Raw genomic sequence first — 20,977 nt, 5'->3', positions numbered from 1 at the left:
CCCCTTATCATCTAAATACATAATCATTTTCATTTTTTGTGAAACTTTCTCATCATCTTATATGGTTGTCCAATTCACATTCCTCTGGTTACCTTTCGCAATAAAATTCGGATTCATGGAAGAGATGGCACACAGAGGGTAGTGGTTCAAGAGACTGATAGACGGGTAGAGGGGAAGAGGCAGATATTGGTGGATGAATGAGAACTGAAAAAGTATACAGAGACTACCGAGCGAACACGCAATGTTCCTGCAACATTTTGCTTCAAACCAAAGAGCAATCTCCAGCAATGTTGCAGAAGCGTTGCGTTTCATCTGCTGAGTATCCTAAATAGCTACAGAAGCCGAGGTTTAATAATAAGAGGAGAGGAGATTGCAGAATTGTTATATCCCTTTAAATACCTCTCGACTGCACCATTTCGGTTTTTTTTTTTTTTTAGATCCAATACCGTATGTGTGCCAGATTAATTTTGGTGGAAAACTCACTCTTGGAACAAAATTGCAAATAAGCAAATGCTTTTTCCAATAAGACGGAATGCTTTCAGCAATTAAAGATTCCACTATCGTACTGGTGATGGGTAGAAGGCTGACTCGTTGGTGTGGAACTCAGAGGATAAGTTCGGGCATCACCGTTATTAATATGGGTGGCATTACATACCTTGAATAAAGAAAGCAGTTGACCCTCTGTGAAAGAACTGGAGAAGAGCAAAGAAAGGGGAAAAGCTGGAATAGAGGCACAGATTTTGAGCATGAGGGAGCTGATGCTGTTGGGGCTCATTGTGGATGAGCTTTCAAGTTTAGCTCAAACCTCTCTACATTTGCAGATGAAACGTTCACTTAATCTAGTGAGCAGGCTGTGGCAGTTGGGTATCCTAAATAGTTACAGAAGCCTGTCCAGGGTTGCTTCTCGCTAAACAGACTTGTAAGCAGGGTTGGGGTTGGTAAAAGAAAGGGAGAGGAAGTGAAGGGTGAGGAACTCAAGGTGTTTGCCTTCTATGACTGTTCAGATATTCTGCCTTTGTTTCAAGTTGTATCCAACATATAATGCCAGGTTTTCATCAAGACCATTTGATTTCACCTGTCTTGAATGACAGACCAAATGCAAGTGTGTTAGTTTGCTCTGAAGTACACAGGTAGGAAACAGGGATGACAACACACACAACAGGAATTTTTAAGGCCATTTCCCCTGCTCGAGGGGGGTTAGCCTTGCAGACCCCATGACAATCTTCTCCACTTTTCCCTATTTTCTGCATCTCCCCTTGTTAACCCCCTTACCTGCATTTCTTCTTCCACCACCTTTAGCCAAGTCTTTCTTGGTCTTCCTCATCCTCTACTTCCTTCTACATTAATTTCCATCACTCTTCTTACCCAGTCACTTTCATCCTTCCTCAACACATGACCCAACCATCTCAACCTGTTTCTCTTCACAACATCCATCACAGGCTCTATTCCCATCATCTTCTGCAATTCATCATTTGTCTTCTTCTCTCTCAACGATATTCCGCACATCCACTGAATTATTCGCATTTCCACCATTTCCAGCCTTAGTTTCTGATCTACATCCATTACCCATGTCTCACTCTCATAAATCATAGCACTTCTCACACATGTAGCATACGCCTTTCCCTTCAACTTCAATAGCACTCCCGTCCTCGTCAGCACGCCACTCCATTCCCGAAACTTCTTCCATGCACATCCACATCTCACTCTCGCAGCCATCGCCGAGTCTGACCCATCTTCTCCATGCAGCATGTCTCCTAAGTAGCAAAATGTTTTCACACCTTACAACTTCACACAAACTCCAAGATCTAACGCAACGTTTCCTCCATCTGAAACTCCCTCTATGCATACCTTACACTTGAATAATGTAGCTCCCACACTGGTAAATGACCCTCTCACACCACTACATTTCTGATGAACCCATTCAGCGCACACTGTACATGGAATGGGGTTCACTGCAACACTCTTCCTGCACACGGCCACTTGCCACTTCACCACATGTTTTATCACTTGCCATCACCTTCGTCTTTCCGATATTCACCTTCAAACCTTTTACCTCCATACATTTCTTCCACTTATTCATCTTCTCCTTCAGTCCATCCCAACTCTCCACAATCAACACCAAATCATCTGCATACAACTCCGACAGTAAACCCTCCTTTGCACTCTGAGCCAGCACCTCCATCACAACTACAAATACTAGTGGACTTAGTACCGATCCCTGATGTACTCCCACCTTCACCTCAAACTCACCACTGTTCCCGTCCTTCGTCCTTACAGCTGTGCGTGCTCTCTCGTACATGGCCATCACGAATCTGATCAACCATTCCTCCACTCCTAACTTCCTCAATGCCCATGTCACTACTTTGCGTGGAACCCTATCGAATGCTTTCTCCAAATCAACAAACCCAAGAAACAACTTCTTCCTATTGTCCATGTACTTCTCCTGCAACTGCCTTACAATAAAAAAATCGCATCTGTCGTTCCTTTTCCTGGCATAAATCCAAACTGCATTTTGTCAATCTTCACTTTCTTCCTTATCCTCTTTTCCAACACCCTTTCCAATACCTTCATTCCATGCTCCAATAACTTTATCGTCCAGAGGGTCACCTTTCCCCTTGTACAGAGGGACGAGGGTACTCAGTTCCCAATCCACTGGAATGCGGCCGCCTTTCACCACCAGATTACAGATCTCTGTCATTCTCTTCACTCCCCAACTTCCCGTTGCCTTCAACATATCTCCCACAACTCCCGTCGGCCCTCCTGCTTTTCTACTCCTCATTGCTCTTATAGCTTCCTCGACTTCCTTCTCAGTTGTCTTCTCTGCTGGTCCGAAAATTGGGTTGCTCTCCATGTTGCCATCCCATTCATTCTCCACATTCAACAGCCTTTACATATATCTCTTCCATCTTCCTTTAATTCCATCTGGGTCCACAATGGTTTCACCGACTTCATCCTTCAAGCAACTCACCCCCGTCACATCAAACCTCTCTTTCACTATCTGCTTTGCAATCCTGAATACCGCTCTCTTACCCTCTTCTGAATCCAAATGTTCTCCAAGCATTTTCCTATGTGCCTCCTTCGCCTTTGCTACCTCTTTCTTTGCAGCCTTTTTAGCTGCTTTATAACTTTCATACACTGCTTCTTCTGCCACCGTACCCTTCGCCTTCTGCCACTCCCTGAACTCCTTCCTCTTCTCGTCAATCCTCTTTCCAACTTCATTATCCCACCACCATGTTGCCAAGTGTCTCGGTGGTCCTTTTATCCATCCACATACCTCACCAATGACTCCCAAAAGACTATCTTTCATTGACATCAAACCACTTTCAACCTCAACCACATCATCCTCTGCCATACTCAACCTCTCTCTTAATTCCTCCTTCACTGTCACCTCTTTCAACTTCCACACCTTCATCCTCGGTTGGTACTTCACCCGCCGAGCTCTCCCCGCACCTTTCATCCATCTTATGTCGCAGACAACCAAGTGGTGCTGTGAAACAGCCTCCTCCCCCGGGATCACATTTGTGTCCTGGAGGTTCCCCCTATCTCACCTATGCACCATCAGGTAGTGAACCATTGTCATCGACCCATCTGACGTGTATGTAACGAGCTTATGATCCGCTTTCTGGAATTGAGTATTGAAAATCAGCAAACTCCAAAATCCTTTCACCTTCTCCGTTCCTCACACCATATCTGTAACCTCCATGGACTCCCTCAAAACCATCTGTCCTCCTTCCCACATGTCTATTCAAGTCTCCTCCTGCCACAACAACTTCCTCCTTTCACATTTTCCATCAACTTCTCTATCACACACCAGAACTTGTCCTTCTCTTCATCGCTCCGACTGACCTGCTGGGCATATCCCGAGATGACATTCACCAAGAGCTTTCCATCATCATTCTCACCATCATCAACCTTTCGCTCACTCCAGTCACACTCACCACAATGTCTACAAACTCCTCAGAAAACAGGACACCAACATCATACACACCTTCCAGGTACCCTTGCCACACAAACTTGTACTTCTGTCCCTGTCTACCCTTCATCATTCTCACACCACTTCCCTTCCATCTCGTTCTGTCCCTGTCAACCCTTCACCATTCTTGCACCACTTCCCTTCCATCTAGTCTTCTGCACACAACATTTGTCCACTCTTCTTGTGACCAATACTTCCACCACTTCTGCTGGTCTCCCTGCCATTGTCCCTACATTCCAGGTCCCAAACCTCAGCAACCGATCTCTATGTGGGGCATCAGACATTTGGTCGTCATGAATGGTGTAATTTCCTCCCTTGCTTCTATTGGGTTCCCTACCTTGATTTTTGACGAGAGGCGGTGAGGACCCCCACGGGGTACTTCAGGCTGTACCTTGACCATCTATAATTGTACTCATCATGATTCCCTTTTTTGAGGCAATGTTTTATGGCCAGATGCCATTCCTGATGCCAACTCCTTTAGTCCTCTCTTTTGACACGCAGGGATACTGTGTACCTATTCTAAACCGTGGCACACACCAGGTGGATGAATGAGAAGAAAATTTCCGAAGGATCAACTGTTGTGCTCGAGAAAGTACAAAAATATAACTAGAGGTAAAGGAGACCCTAATCGACTTGGTGAAACAGCTGGAAGGTTGTCTTTGTCTCCAGGTGTCTTCCAATTAAGCTATGGTTACCCAAACCCGACCATCGTCGAAGCATTTTTAAGTTCTCACATCCAAGGCAATAAAGAGCCATAAATTCATTACATACATATTTGGGTGGGAGGTTGGGAACAATTTGAGGAAATTAAAATTGAGAAAAGGAAGAGAAGATGAGATATAAAGGAAGGTATGGGAGTATGTGGAGAAAGGAAAAGGGAGTGTAAGGAGATGGAATGAAAGGGAGATGGAGGGAGAAGCTAGGAGGTTTAAGAGAGGAAGGGGGTCAAACATTTTACCACTTTTGCAAGCATAATAAACAGATTGCCCCCAAAAATCACAAACGTAAAAAACTAGAACATCACTCGGTAGAGTGCATACCTCCGCCATGCTGAACATTTTACTTTTTGTCGCCATTGATAGGCCGGATCTGCAGATGGACGTGAAGCAAAATATAATTGGCTTGTCCTTGTCACCTTTCCAACTCATCCACCAAGTTTTGCCGTAATCCATCCACAACTTTTTGAAATATCTTGCTACATATCGTTTGTTGCCCCCAACTCTTAATGGTGAAGAATCATTTAAAAATAAATTAAACTCTTGTATTCACATCCAGATCTTCACCAAAATCAAATCATTTCATCCTCGTCACACAGCCAACCTATCCACCAAGTATTGTCCGAATCTATCCATAGATTTTTGAGACATCCTGCTCACAGACAAACAGACGGACAGAGAGACAGGGGGGGGTGTAAACATAACCTTCATCCGCCTTCGGTGCCAGGGGGAGGGGGGGGGTAAAGTACATCTCAATCAATGCTTCCTGAGGACATTGTCTTAAAACTTGAGATCTAAGCCTCATGGAGGAGCTTCTACATCAAACCACAAGCAGAACAAAGACTCTCGAAGACGTCAGTGTACTTTTTCAAAGAGATAGAACAACATTAGTTGACAATGGAGAAATCAATCTGTTGTATGAGATTTGAAGCCAAAATTGCAACATCATGAGCCAAATATTCAGATGGGAACACTAAACCGACTTGGTTTATTATAAAAGAGATTTTGCTATTTTTCTTTTCTCTCTCTCTCTCTGAATATGGCTCGTGGTTGATAATAATCTCCATCAAACGAACTTTTCCTGATCATCTCGGTGGAACAATCGATCAGCATTTCACAACGAGCCTTCAAATACGATTGAATTTGAGCGAATGAGATGAGAGATTATGTGAGTTCCCTGATGAGCCTCATCTTCTGCACGGTGCCCACTAAGAAACAGTGGGAATATGGACACATCTCAAGCTATATTTACGTTGCCAATTATCAAGTGCCGCACACAGCACTTACGAGGATATCCGACGATTAGTAATGAGGTCGTATGGAAATCTGATCAGAATTTCATCAGAACTCTTGAGAAATCATTGCGAGGGAGGTCTACAAACAACAAAATGGACAAGGGGTGAGTCCGTGGGACGTAAGGGGTTAAAACCAAACCGTGTTTTCTTCGATCCGCAGGCCATTGTGACGTGACCATGTCTTGCTGCCTACCCGCCGCAGGCTTCCCTATGGCTGATTAATGGAGCAGTCGGGTCCCCCACCCGCCCATAATGAGGACTTTGGCAGATGGGAAAATACGGAGTGGATTTGTGTCATGTTTGGAATTTTTGTGCAGCTGTTACGTATGATCGCACTTTGCCCATAAAGAAAGACACACGGCGACGGATAAATCTAAAACTCGAAAATATGTGCTTCTTTATGACATAACGCTATTGTTGCATGGAGGAATAACTCAGTTATCTGTGGGATGATGTCCCTTACTCGCGACATCTACATGATGTACATGATGATGTATGTGCCGCGAGCGAAATGAGGCTCATCCCAAAGCTACATTTTTAGTTTAACCTCCCTATATGGCACTGGTGAATAATTCCCCCACATGATTAAATACAGCTACTGCTATAATGTGGCTGTCCTAATCGTAACAATGGAATTCGTTATTCCCCACCCCCACTTTGAAATAAGTGTTTCAATTGTGGAATTCCTCCATAACACAAGCAGGCAGTTCCGTGTACTAGTGCAGAGTGTTAAATTCTTTCAGGATGATCATCACATATCAAGTCAGCACGGTTCATGAAACATATGTCTGTCCGTGACCTGCTGCACACAGATGGCTTGGAGCCTACCCCAGCTGTTTAGCACTCCCCTGGGGCAGACGTCAAATTTCCTGATCAGGGCTTTTCTTGTTTCTTTTGTCCAACATGTCTGTTTTTCATTTTAATTTTTCTTGTGGAATTGTCAGAAATCTGCACAATCAAAGCTCGTTCTGTTCTGTGTGTTGCATGTTGACACTGCAACTCCTGGTTGGTGGAGAACCTTCATTTTGCAGGTCGTTTGGCAAGCAATCTCCACGCTGTAGCTCTCGTTTGATGAAGATTGTTCATAGTTCAAGCTTTGCTTGGCGAACGGTCGGCATGCTTCAAGTCTTGTTTGATGAATGTCGTTTCGTGAGGAGCTGCCATTGTGCGGATGGGATTCTGCCGAAGAGAGTATGTGGTGAAGAGATAAAGAGTTATAGGATAATGTGCTGAAATCAAGTGGTGGAAATTGGAGGAGAATCTTGAGGTATGACAAGTAAAATGAGAGAAAACTGAATGAGTGTGAATTGAGACAGATCTTAAGTAGGGAAGAGGGGGGGGGGTTAAACAGGAATACAAGGATGACATGGTTGTAAGAGAAGGGATAGGTTGGGGCTGATGATGTGAGAGGAGTAATGGATAAGAAGATGCTATTGCTATGATGGGGAGAGATGAGAGTGTGCTGGAGGTGTGAGAGGAGAGATCAGAAGGTGCTTTTGCTGTCTTGGGGGAATATGACGGAATGCTGGAGGCATGATGGGGAAAGAGAGTATGCTGAAGATATGAGGGGGGAGATGAGAGAATGCTGAAGGTGTGATGAGAAAGGATGAAGGAATTATGGGGGTTTGATGGGGGAAACAAGAGGATGCTGGAGGTGTGATGAAGAAAGACGAAGGAATTATGGGGATGTGATTGGGGAGATGAGAGGATGCTGGAGATGTGATGGGGAAAGAGGAAGGAATTATGGGATGTGATTGGGGAGATGAGAGGATGCTGGAGGTGTGATGGGGAAAGAGGAAGGAATTATGGGGTGTGATTGGGGAGATGAAAGGATGCTGGAGGTGTGATGGGGAAAGAGCGTATGCTGAAGGTATTAGATGGGAGATGAGATGATGCTAGAGGTGTGATGGGGAGATGATAGAGTGGTAAAGGTATGAAGGGGTTGATGAAAGGATGATGGGGGAGAAGAGATTATCCTGGAGGTGTGATGGGAAAGATGAGACGGTGGTGAAAGTGTGATGGGGAAGATGAGGATGCTGAAGGTGTGATGGGGAAAGAGAGTGTGCTGAAGATATCAGAGGGGAGATGAGACGACGTGAGACATGTGATGCAGGGATATGAGAGAGTGTTTAAGATATGGAGCGGTTGATGAGAGAGTGCTGAAGGTGTGATGCGGGGAGATAAAGAGAGTGCTAAAGGAATGAAGGGGTTTATGAGAGGGTGCCACAGGTGTGATGGGGAAGAAGAGAAGCTGCTGAAAGTATGAGAGGGTGGCGGGAGATGTGATGTGCAGAAGAGAGGATGCTGCAGATTTGAGGGGATAGATAAGAGGATGCCAAAGGTGTGATGAGGGATATGACGTGATACCGGTGTGATGGGGGAGATGAGACGGTGCTGAAAGTGTGATGGGGGAGATGTGAAGATGTTGGGGGTGTGAGAGGGTCGATGGAAGGCTGCTGAAAGTGCGAGAGGGGAGATGAGTTGCTGTTGATCGTGTGGGTGTGTAGAACGGAAAACATTTTGCTAATTACCAGTGCCTGAGGCCAGAGCTCTGACCGGATTCTTGGCTTTGGGCCAATGGCATCAAAACTGCAGTCATCGCCTGGCAACTGCCAAAGCTGTAAGCAAATTTTACAACAAGAATGAGTACACAGGGACACACTGGGTAAGGTGCAAAGTGCAAATCCTGAACATATACGGTAACTTGCAGCCGTACAAGCTTTGTTGTCAATCTCGACATCCGAGTTCCATAACAGCTCCCAGTAGCTACAAAGTATTTACATCAGAGACAACTGTCTGAACTTGTGCAGAAATGGTCATAGTCCTGATCAAAGATGCTGCTTTCAGCTCGACATCAGATTTGATTTTTGAACCAGTGGTTTAGAAATCTAATGAATATATATATATATATATATATATATATATATATATATATATATATATATATATATATATATATATATATATATATCATGAATGATTTGCAACGCCTCTAGTTGCCACGAAATCAGTGGAGTGATTAGTTAACTTTCAATCGAGAATTCCAATAATGAACACTGTTCGGAAAAGCCTGTCCAGCTGCAAGCTCAGGCTTACTGCGAAAGCATGGAGGAGGTAAGAAGGCAAGGAAGGGGTTAAGCTGGCAGTCTGTTGTCCTGGTCCTGGCAGTAATTGGCAGCGGCAGGCCACAAAACATGGTCTACTGGAAAGTTCACTGGCACCTGGAGCTGCGATGCTGTGGCTGTGAGGTTTGTATATAAATGTGCACAACATCCATAACCCGAAGAGGCATTAAAAAACGTCTTACGAAATGCTCATCCCTGCATTTTGTCGCAGCGGAACCGAAGTGAGCCTTAAACACAATAAGGTTGTTAAATTAGAAAGTTTTATAAAAATTGAGAACCTAGCTCTGATCTCACCCGCTGTAAGTCATCATGTAACTGGCTGGATGATTCTCGGCAAAATCCCAACTATTGTTGATTTTTGATGCAAACTTCTGCAAATGCTTCTGGGTATCGATGATAGAAAAGAATGAAATAAATCTCCAAAGTATTTGCCGGTGCTGCTGTAGCTGTTGGTGTTCCCATCGCAACGGCTGTTCAAATCCCATGTACCATCCGTGCTTGCCCATTGTCTGCTCATGCCGGTTGGATTCACCTTGGAGTACACCGGTGTGTTTGGCCTGCACGTTATCTTCGTACAAGCTGATCTCCATTAGCCTTAGATCGATGTCAAAAGAAGAAAATGTAACTGTTACTCTTGCAAGAGTGGTACCCAGACCAATAACCTGGGGGCCCTTCAATGAGATGTGTTGTGTGCGGCTTCCACTGCCACACACTAACCACATCAGATGATTGTTATTCATTTATTACAATTTTTGAAGCTCAGCTGAGTGTCTTATTTGCGAACTCCAAACCTCAAACCAAGAATCACTCATCACCGACCAGGTGCTATAAACCAGTGTTAGTGCACACATGCTGTTTGGCACACATTGAGAGGCATGAGACGCTTATGACCACGGGTTTGAAAGCGGTTTCGTCTTGCTCTGCATCATGCGGCCTAGGCCATTGAACCAGGCCCTCGTTCCGTGCAGACACGGCTTTGACTAATCGCAAGGGAATTTGCATCGCCTTGATTTTATCCGAGTTCGATTCAGAGGCAGACGTTTGCGAGAACGGCCATTTTGCTCGCCTTTCATTGAGTTTACATGCAGAGACAGGTGGATATAATGGAATGAGTGATAGACCGCACCGCCTGATCGTGATTGTGTCCCTGCACCAGCCGTCGCTCCATACCATGTTGCGCTGTGTGCCGGGCAGACGGGTTTATGAGGCTCCTGGGATGTTCAGCTAGCTGCTGGGGGAGGGTAAGCTAAGGGTGGAGGAGTGGAGGAAGAGGGTTATGCAGAAGGGAAGTAGCTGGAGGGATACGAGGACAGGGGAGATGGGAATGTGAGGGGCTAAAGGGGCAATGAAGATGGCTTTGGGGAAAGGGAGGGGGCGGCTCTTGAGATCCTTGAGTTGTGTGTAAGGCAGTGATGGTTGGGTGTTAATAAAGGGTGAGGATCAGGGATGAGCGTGGTGGACATTTATTTGTGCAGGAGGTGATAAGTGCATATTGTCTTGTTTGCTCAGATTGTGCTGCGTGTGCATGTCAGCTCTTATGCCACTTGAGCTGGTGTTATACACTGAGCCGCCAGTGAATTCTAACCCCCCAGAGTGGAGCAGAGGAATGAAATGATCCACACTGTCGTTTTGTCGGAAATTATTCATCTGCATCCTCCTCTCACCACTCACTCGTGCTCTCACTAAAGCGTAATAAATTATTGCACGCTTTTTGTTCGCAATCCTCTCTCATCTAATTAGTGTGTAATAGGTTATAATTAACATAATACATAATTAACGGAGCATTACTGCAGATCTTTTTAAAGATTGCTCTTTGTGCAAGGGGTTTCATGACTTCTGTGGTCCTTCTGAGCTCAGCTCCTACAGAATGAAGTTATCAGACTCAAGAATTGCTGCCTTGCAGCCTACAGACAGTTACCACTTTTGGGATGGGCTTTCAGGGTGAGGATTAGACCTTGAGGGTCGACTACTCTTGTAGTCAGACGGAGACCCCTGGAGTACCGGGTGGAAAGTGGACGCAGCGACGCACTGCTCTGGTGCATGCTCCCATACCTGACCTGACCTGACCACTAGTAGTGGACCTCAAAATGTGGAATGGTGCACATTGTTAGATTTCCAGTTGATTCATCTGAAATCACTGTTGCCTCGAGACGACGAACGACCTTCTTTCAAGTCGGTGTTTGTGTGTTCATTCCTTCAGGTGTGTGAAAGCTAAAACCGTTCATCGTTCTCGACCCGCCACATTATGCCTCTCTGCCTCGTGATTAATCGCTCACCTGCCATGCCGCCACTCCTAATCTCAGGAAGTGGCTCCGAGATGTGTTTTTTTCTCATTTGTGGCATGAGCTCGGGGTGGGGGGGAAAAAAATCAAAACACGGTCACGTGGTCCTGGTCACTGTGCTTGAGGCATCGCCTGAAGACCATAATGCACATGGTTCGGCACATCATTCCCACATATAAAAGTGGAAGAAAGAGCATTTAAACCCACTCGGTGGTGATAAGAAAGTAAATGTTAGGTTGAATGTAAACAACTTCCAAGAGAGTGTATGAAAGGTCAAAGAATGAAGGCGACGTGTGATGCTATTTGGTAGGGTACAGGGGGGTGGGTGTCGGAGTGTTGAGAGAAAGCGTGGGTTTAGGGGAGTTGGAACAAGGATTTGTGGGAGTTTGTTTCAACAGTTTGTGAGTTTGGAATGGAATGTAACAATAGTTCATTTGAAAAAACAAACCTCCTGGGCAGTATTTCAACCACATGAGATTTTAAAACAAGAAATGAGTTCACTCTGTTGACCTGTGGACCGAGTGCCCATTGCATCAAAGACTTTTAATCACTTCTCTCACTCTCCTGCATGATCGTACCTTGGCCGGTGCTTCGGTTAGTTCAGTGATTGTCTATCTGACCTTATAGAGCAACATGCCACTCATCTTCTCAGAAGCTGGTAAGAATGACATTGATCGTGACGCATTCAAATTTGATAAATACCAGTCAAACCAATCAGAAAACTAGAACGGCACTCGGTTGAGCGCACACCTCCGCCAGGCTGAACAGTTTACGTTTTATATCCCACTGATAGGCCGGATCTGGATCCAAACTTTAACCGAAATCTAATCAAGTTGTTATTGTCACCTAACCAACTCACTATGTCTCTTCGAAAGGACCGTTTACAAAACCCTCCCATCCACTTTCTCAACAATCCTCTGGAAGAAGTCTTTTCTTTCAAGCTTCTAGGTCTCACTATCTGCCATGACCTTTCCTGGGAAAGTCACATTTCCAACCTCGCCTCAAAAGCCAGTCGCCGACTGGGAATCCTCCGTCGTGCTAAGTCCTTCCTCGGCCCTCTTGAGCTCCTGACCACTTACAAAGCTTTTGTCCGTAGCCTGATGGAGTACTGCTCTCCCCTCTGGGCTGGTGCTCCTGCCTCCCACCTTTCTCGGCTTCATGCTGTCGAAACCAGGGCATTTAAGATCATCGGCATCTCCCGCAATGAAGCTGAGTCTTTGGGCCTCTCACTCAATCACCGCAGGTTGGTCGGTGGTCTTTCTGTCTTCTACCGACTCCTCTCCAGCCTTGCCCCCCCTGCTCTCTCTGCGATTTGTCCCAACCACATTTCCACAGGGCGCTCAAGGTCCGCCAACAACCCCCTTCTGGTAAAACTACCAAAATCACGAATCACTGCTCATCTCCACTCTTTCATTCCTCTTTTTTCCCGCCTTTGGAATAAACTTCCTCACTCTATTCTTTCCCATTCTTCCCTCCAGGCTTTCAAAACAGCTGTTCACCACCACCTGTTATCTTCCCCCATCCAAATCCTCGATCTTTTCTACCCCCGATAATCCACCCAAGCCCACTTCCTTCATTTCTCCTGCTTTCCTTCCTGAAAGTCCCTGAAATGTCCATCTTCTCTTCGCCATGTTCCCCGTCCCATCCCCATCCCTCTCCCTTCCACAGTTCACCTAATGTGTCTGTTCCCCACTGTTTTGTCCCTTCCACTCCCGCCCCTCTTGTCTCATGCCTCCTTGCTGTGAGTTGTGTGTTAGCTCTCATACGAGCCTCGACCAAGGTATACAAAAAAAAAAAAAAAAAACTCATACACCTAGTTTGGTCCGAATCCTTTCATAACTTTTTGAAATATTGTGCCATGCATCGTTTTTGGCCCGACGTATCTCTCCATGGTGAAGCATCATTTAAAAATTCTCGGATCTGGATCTTCACCAAAATCGAATCAATTGGCCATTGTCACACACCCAACTTGCCCACCAAGTTTCGTCTGAATCTGTCCCAAACTTCTTGAGATATCCTGCTCACAGACAGACAAACAGGGGAGAAAACGTCGGTGGTGAGATCATAATCAGGATGACAATGTAAAAACAAAATGACATGCTGTACCTGGTATGTTGGACATTTATTTCTTATCCGGCACCAATGTGTCCCACAAATCCTTCACCTTTAGACCCTCAACTACCTCAGTATTACTACCGAGCAATGACTTCACACCACATTCCCCTCACACACCATCCCAACCCACTTCAAGCGTTCCTCATTATTATTATTATTATTATTATTATTATTATTATTATTGTTGTATTCAGTCAAGGCTCGTGGAAGAGCTACAACACTGAACGGATCAGGAAGCAATAGAACAAAAGGAACAACAGAGAGAAAGGGAAACACCAACAGCAGGGATGAAGGACAGAATAGAGGGACTTGAACAAATAATGGGTGTGGGGAGGAAAAGAGGGGTATGGGAGGACAAGATGGAGACAGAAGTAATCTCTCAGGAACTGAAAATTTGGAAGAAGGCGGCCTTGGGGTTGGGGGAGTCGGGGTGGTTAATGGGGGTAGAAAAGATAATGGTTTTGGATGGGGGATGATCTGAGATGGTGGTGAACAGCTGCCTTTGAAGACTTGGAGGGACGATTGAGATTAAAATAATGTGGAAGTTGGTTCTACAAGTGGGGGAAAAATAACAAGTGATTGAAGGTGAGCAGTGATTCTGGATTTCGGGAGTTTCACCAGTGTGGGGTGGATATGGTGGACCGTGTGACCGGTGCAGGAATGTGAGGGTGGGGGGGGGGGAAGACAAAGCACGGAAAGAGCGGAGCAAACATATACATCGAATAGGTGTAGTGTTTTCATTACTAAACACTACACACCTATTCGATTTATATATTTGCTTTTTATCCCTTTCTTCGCTGCTGTTCAATGAGAAACATGCCTCTGTGGAAACTTCAAACACCTCCTCCCAACGGTGACCGTTATCAAATTGCATATTTTGCTCAACAATTTAGACGTGACAGTGAAAACGAGCAATTATTCTGTTGTTTCTCCACCAGGCCACTGAATTAATGAAGTACGCAAGTTTGTAAAGAAATAAATAATTTCTGATGAGAAGGGTATATCTTGGAGGGTAGAGGGATGGTGGAGATAAGAGCTGTGTTTTGAACTTTCATCCTCAGGCCTCTGCAGCCCCATAAACCTTCATGAATAAATAACGGATACTTCCTGTTAACCCTTGGCCTGCTTCATACATTTCCATCTCGCAATACGTCTGGAGGCCTCTTCTGTGCAAATTATTTGGTGCTTTAGTATATATAGGCAGACCACAATCCTTGAGTTTATTTATATTTTGTTTTTTTACTTTCATTGCGTAAAGATTTCCTATATAAAAAACTTTTATGTTCTTTACTACCTTTCAACTGTGACCCTTTAGCCTTTAACAGACTTAAAAAAAAAACAGGTCGACTAAAAATGTCTTTGATGTCTTGCGTTACATTATGTTACATTGTCATGTATTGTTTGCAGGCTTGTGTCGAGAGTATTGTGTACCTTGCCAGCTGCCTCTGTACTTTGATGTCATTACTCTGCACCAGTGATTTCACCACTCTCCTTCTCAGTACTGAACCCCCCACATTCCTTCCCTTCCCCTTCCCTCTTTGTGTGGAATTTAACCACAGTACGGCACACAAAGGCCGAGTCTTACGAAAGATAGCTTGTGCGAATGACATCGATCATTGTCACCCGGCAATTGCAAACGAGGGGAAAGGCCATCTCAAGATTCCTTTCAAAGGATGCTACACAACTAAATTTTATGTACCAACACATCTCATTAAGGTCTATGTTTACTTGAAACTTTAGGCTTGCCGACCCATCTATGAGCGTGCTACCAACACGACCGTTTTTCGTCACCCACAATTTCTGCAGGTAATTTCTTCCTCTGGCTGTTTTCACATTTATTCCTGTTCACCCCGCAATTACTTTTGGAAATATAGACCATTAGTACTGGGAGGTTGAGAGGGCATCGAAGGCCAAATATTGGTGAAATGTTGAGAGGGTGTCTGAGACGCAATAAGGTGAGAAGTTCAGAGGCCATCTGAGACCCAACATGATAAGATGTTGAGAGGGAATCTGAAGCCCAATATGGTAAGAAGTTTGGAGGCAATCTCAGGTCGAACTTGGAATGAGGTTGAGAGGTCATTTGAGGGCCGGCGTCATGGTTTTTCCTTGGCGTATGGGTGATTCAGAGTGGTGCGGCCACTGCTGCCTCAAGCCCCATACTCGGGGCTCTCCCACCCCATCGTGACAGCATGCCTGCCTGGTGGCGCCTATGGCCCCTTCTATCTTCCAGGTACCATTACTGGTGTGTCCATCCTGTTGTTCTACACTACTCCTCAACACTTTGCACTGCACCCTTCACTCATTCCTTTTCTTTCCCTCCTCATCTTAACAGTCAATAGCACCCATTTCTTCTTGGTTTCCACTCAGATTTTTAGGCTTACTGCAACCAAGCCTCACTCTGATGTCACGAGGAAAGCCCAGTAAAAATACCAAAGTAATCCTTGATCTACTTGTGCCCTCCATTGTAACTCATCCCAGCCAGCACATACACCCCTTTCACTGCGGGCTTACCTTGGCTACGTGGGTCTGTGCTGTCTCCTGAATCTTTCTGTTGTTTTCTTTTGTTCCCCTTTGAAGGCTTTTGCAGTCTCAAGGGACCATGCTAAGTGGATGTAAGCTGACAACATCCACCAGGTCGCTGACTAACTAGCTCTTCACCCCAGCAACTCTGACTGCATACGTTAAGAAACCACGCTGTGCATGCTATGCCTTACTGTAGTCAAACCAAGTCATCCTTAACTCCAAAACTTTGTTTAACTAACTCCAAAAAGTCACCGCCGTCATTGTATTTTATTTACTGCTTGCAAAAATTTGCTACATCCAGAGTTCCATCTGTCAGTAAAGCAAAGGCCGGAAGCGATTTTCCATTCTGCCTGTGTTCAATACTGTTTTCCGGCTTCCAGTTTTGTTCTTCTGCGAGTCATGCTTTACCTCGGGGCCTTGAGTCATCCTTCATGTTCCTGTGCTGTGCTTTGCCTTGCGTGTTCATTTCGCCCTCCTGTGGCTGCTTGGAGCCTTTACTCTTGCCTGAGAGAAGAAAAATTCCACTATCGCCTTGTTACCATGAATATTTATTTAATAACGATAACTACTACAATATATTTGTAGTTTTATTATTTATAAAAAAAAATATTTGATTACTTTTATAATATTTTATATTTTTCTATATAGTATTTTTTACAAATATTACTTTTATAATATCAAATTATAAAACTATCGTGTTTTAATAGATATAAGTAGATTTAATAGATATATTTGATATATAATGTCAAATAATATCAAATAATAAAACGAGTAAATATCAGTTGTAAATTTTTTTTTACATAAACAATGTCAATAGTTGCAACATATGTGCAAATTTAAAATTATTAAAATTCTCACATGGGAATATCAAGCGTGAATATCAAGGGAGGGATGCTTCACTTTATTGAGGCAGTTTCTCTGCATGCAACTTTTACATGGGGACTGAAAATTTGTTTATCATCTTGGACTGGACGAAATTGGCTGCAAATTTCAGAAGTAAATCCTTTGTATGTCCAGGTAATATGTTCCAAATTTCAGCAATGCCTATTTTGGCATTCTTGAGTTTTTAACGAAAAAAACCTTGAAATTCACGTTGGTGTCTGTCAGTCCATCCGTTCGTCCATCCATCTGAAATGTGTTGGCACTCATAGTGTTGCGAATCTGGAAGCCATGAGCACTCAACATTCAGGTCCCAATAGAACAGTTATGCCAGTAAGTGTGTGTTTATAGATAGAACCCGTCCCTAGTCTAATGGGAATTAAATGTTCGTGCGCTGCAGAGTTATTTTTTATAGTTAGGATTTATTTTATATATTCTCCACGTGCTCACCAGCAAGCGCGCGCGTGGGCGGAGTCTAACAGGCATGGTGTCCCTCTTTAGCCAATCGGCAAGGAGCGGGCGTCTCACCCACCCCGTTTCGGACCCAACACGATCGCCATTACGCACGTGGCCGAAGGCGAGGAGGTGGGCGGAGCCACAAACGCCTCCGCTCGGGACTCCGCCCAAAAGGGTGGGAGTTGCCCCGCCTACCGTGGGCCTTTCCAATGGAGGATGGCCAGGGAATTGCGTGATGGGTCCGACCAATGAGGAGGCGAGTGGCCAGAAAGAGAAGCCCCTCCCTCCTGAAGAGAAAGGGTGGTGGTCTGGACCAACGAGTGGAGAGACTGTGTGCTCATGGCAGGAGCGTTGGCCAGTTGGCGAGATTGTGGCATTTTGCCAAGCAACGAGGATCGTGTGTGAGACGTTCCTGGTGGGATAGGACATTCTCAGTCCAGGCATTTTCCAACCTGGCATCCAAAGCCAGTGAGTGGTTGTCGACGAGGGCCCTGCAGACGGTCGTGGTCGTGGAATTTAGGTTGTGGGTTCGAGTCCCACTGTGGTGATTCGAGTCAGTGTGACCACACGAGGCGGGGCAGGTACCCCAGGCCAGCTCTACCAACTGAAGACCCATCGGGTCCATTTTCTATTTGTGTGTGCGTGTGTGTGTCCTTGGGCCCCGTCTGTAAGTAGGAATTGTTAAGTGCTCTGTGCTTGTACATTGATTGCATTTCTTCTTTTAGTCGGTTTAACTCTGCTCCTTGTATGTTCCCTCCCCCCCCCCCTATTATAAATGAATCCCCTGTTAAATGTTTCAGCTCATTTTTGTGTTTTCTTCATTGGTTTAGCACAGTGCGTGTTGAGAAGTAGCGAGGGTAAATTGTGCATTTGGACTGACGGATCTCGGTAACCATCCGCTCGGGTTACGCACGGTTCGAGCACGCTACTGGCTCGTTCCGCTCGAGCTCCGCCGAGGGTGAATTTCCCTGGTAGTTTGGACGACGTGGGTATTTAGGTAAATTGAAATTGGCATTCGACCCTATCCCACGCAGTCGACCTATTGGTGATCTTCGGTCCGATAAGGGACCCGTCAGCTCCGGAGTTATCCGGGGTGACGACGTATATATTCCGGGTGTTCGGTGGAGCCGACTCTACTGCTCCATCTAGCGGTCGTGCTCATCGCCGAAACTCAGCTCCACAGCAATATATCAAAGGCTATTCATTGAAAACAGCTGAAATTTGGAATGTACGTTGGACAATATGTCTAATTAATGGCTTTCAAAACAAATTCCACTTAAGTGCCATAGTTTTTGCTTTTTTGATAGTTTTTGCTCATTTGCTATGAGCTTGAGTTCTGCTCTTGTGCAGTCCAAGGTTCAATGGCGGTGTTGTTAGAAGCAGACTTCTGCATCAATCAATGGAGCACGAAGCGACACATCCCCCTCTATATGGAACAGTTTCTCTGTATGCAACTTTAACACAGGCACTGAAAATTTCTACGGGGGGGGGGGGGGGGAGGTTGCCTCCAAAAATAGGCATTTGCTTTCTTCAAAACCACACACACGATTTGGTGAAACTTGACCACAACCTTCATCACCCATGATATTGTTGGGGAAAATGCCAGGGGCATAGAAAAGGCCCCTTTATATGGTATGTGCCATGTGGAAAACAATAGAAATGAAGAGACATTCCATGGCTTGTGAAAATGCCAGATGATAGAAAATAGGGCGCATTCAAAAAAAATCTCATATACATGTTGTACTACCCTTGTGTTCTTAGGGGGAACCAAGTAATGCTCTCGAAAAGTTCATATAAAGATGCGTCCTACATATATCTATTAAAACACGTCAGTACATAGTTGTTTTTTTTTTTGTTCTTTGCAAACGAAAACCCATAAGATAATGTGCATGTGTGTGATAAAATTCTTTTAAAAATTGGTGCCCTTTAATATGAACTTTTCAAGAGCATTACTTGGTTCCTCCTTAGAACACAATAGTAGGACAACACGTACACGAGATTTTTTTGAATGTGCCTTATTTTCTATCGTCTAGCATTTCCACAAGCCATGGAATGTCCCTTCTTTTCTATTGATTGTCACATGGCACATTCCATATAAAGGGGCCTTTTCTATGCCCCTGGTATTTTCCTCAAGATCCTAATTAAAGGTAATGACTGACATTTCGGTAATTGGTTGCCCACAAATCTCTGGGCCTAACTTAGAAGTTAATGATCAAATAAAGTTGTGGTTCAGTTTATCGATTCAAATTGTTGCAAAAGAAAGAGGTAGGAGAAAACAACACCCATTTTTGTGTTGTGTGTTTTTTTTTTAACCAATGGCGTGGCTTGAGGGGTGATCAGATCACCCCTCAAGCCACGCCATTGGTTTGCAGGAGTTTCACCTTGTTGGTTGTATTATTTTCAGATTGGCGGTTTGCAAGCTTCAGTCATCGTCATATTACACGCACTGATAGGACCAGCAAAATTACTATCATTGCAGGCCAATGCCACATGAGCAGGCAGATATAATGGAGTGGAGTATGAGAAAATCTGTTCAGTTTCAATGTCTGCAGTTCATTACCCCGTGCACACCAAGCAAAAAGCGGGGTTAAGCAATTGGTTCATGTCCGTCTGTCTGCCTGTCTTATCAGTTTATGATCATCAGTTTATGACCATCAGTTTATGATCGAGGAGCAATGTATTTAAATCGAATGTTATATTTTAAACACAAATCGGGACATGAATCGGAAGACAAATCTTCCGTTTAACTGTACTTTGTCTGAATTTGTCCTGATCGCGCGTGCACCGAGAGGAACGAGATAATTTTTTTACTCTGCCTGCCTGCCTCGCAGTCAAACAAAATCGAAAATCATTCCAAACAGGAAACCTATTGTTTTTAAGGGCATTACAAGGGACATAAATAACAGGCACGAAGAACTAATGTGATGTGTTAGATAGAGTGATGTTACAGACACTGGGTAAAACGGTGGTCAAACCCAGAATTAAATTTATTTATACGACGTTTACTATCTTTATTTTATTTAAATTTAATTGCAGACGAACACTGTAGAACACAAATTGCCTTCGTGTCACTTCCAAGAACCTCCAGTTTTGCAGTACGTGGACATGTTCTGTAAGGTGCTGTATCAGGTGCCGTTTGAATGTTGCTAAACTTCCAGATTTTTTTTTAATGATCTTTGAAATTATTATTGTATTAAAATTGAAGTATATACTTAACACTGCATGGGGTATCGTTTTCTATGAACTCTCTAGTATTGCTCATTATTTAGTTTCAATGTTAGGTAAACAAAATTTTGACTTCAGGAAATTGATACCCACCTCAACTGCTGCTGTCATGAGATGATAATGCAACAGACCAGATCAAATTCAGCAAACTGCATTAACTTGCACTCAGTTGGGACAAGCAAGTATTGCTATAAAAGTAAAAGAGGGCATAAACAAGGGAGTCTGGGGGCAAGGTGTGGGATAAGGAGAACAGGAGCATCGTCTGAGGGCTCTAGTCTTCTCCTCGAGCTGCTGTTCTGTATATATATATATATATATATATATATATATATATATATATATATATATATATATATATATATATATATATATATATATATATTGTAAT

At 44.3% G+C, this 20,977-nt stretch overlaps 1 protein-coding gene and 1 pseudogene across 3 annotated transcripts in view; one reads left to right on the top strand and one right to left on the bottom strand.

Annotated features, from left to right (window-relative positions):
* Positions 1 to 20,977, top strand: part of LOC147025110 (single-stranded DNA-binding protein 3-like) — a 164,862-nt gene that overhangs the window by 70,591 nt on the left and 73,294 nt on the right. The window lies entirely within an intron of this gene.
* LOC147025111 (uncharacterized) lies at positions 1,148 to 2,571 on the bottom strand (annotated as a pseudogene).

The sequence above is a fragment of the Eptatretus burgeri genome, chromosome 6 (assembly GCF_056783735.1).
Source record: "Eptatretus burgeri isolate ZD-2024b chromosome 6, Ebu_testis_v1, whole genome shotgun sequence".
NCBI classification, from domain to species: domain Eukaryota; kingdom Metazoa; phylum Chordata; class Myxini; order Myxiniformes; family Myxinidae; genus Eptatretus; species Eptatretus burgeri.
Note: the sequence above shows the minus strand (reverse complement) of the source record. Positions and strands in the feature narration are given on the sequence as shown.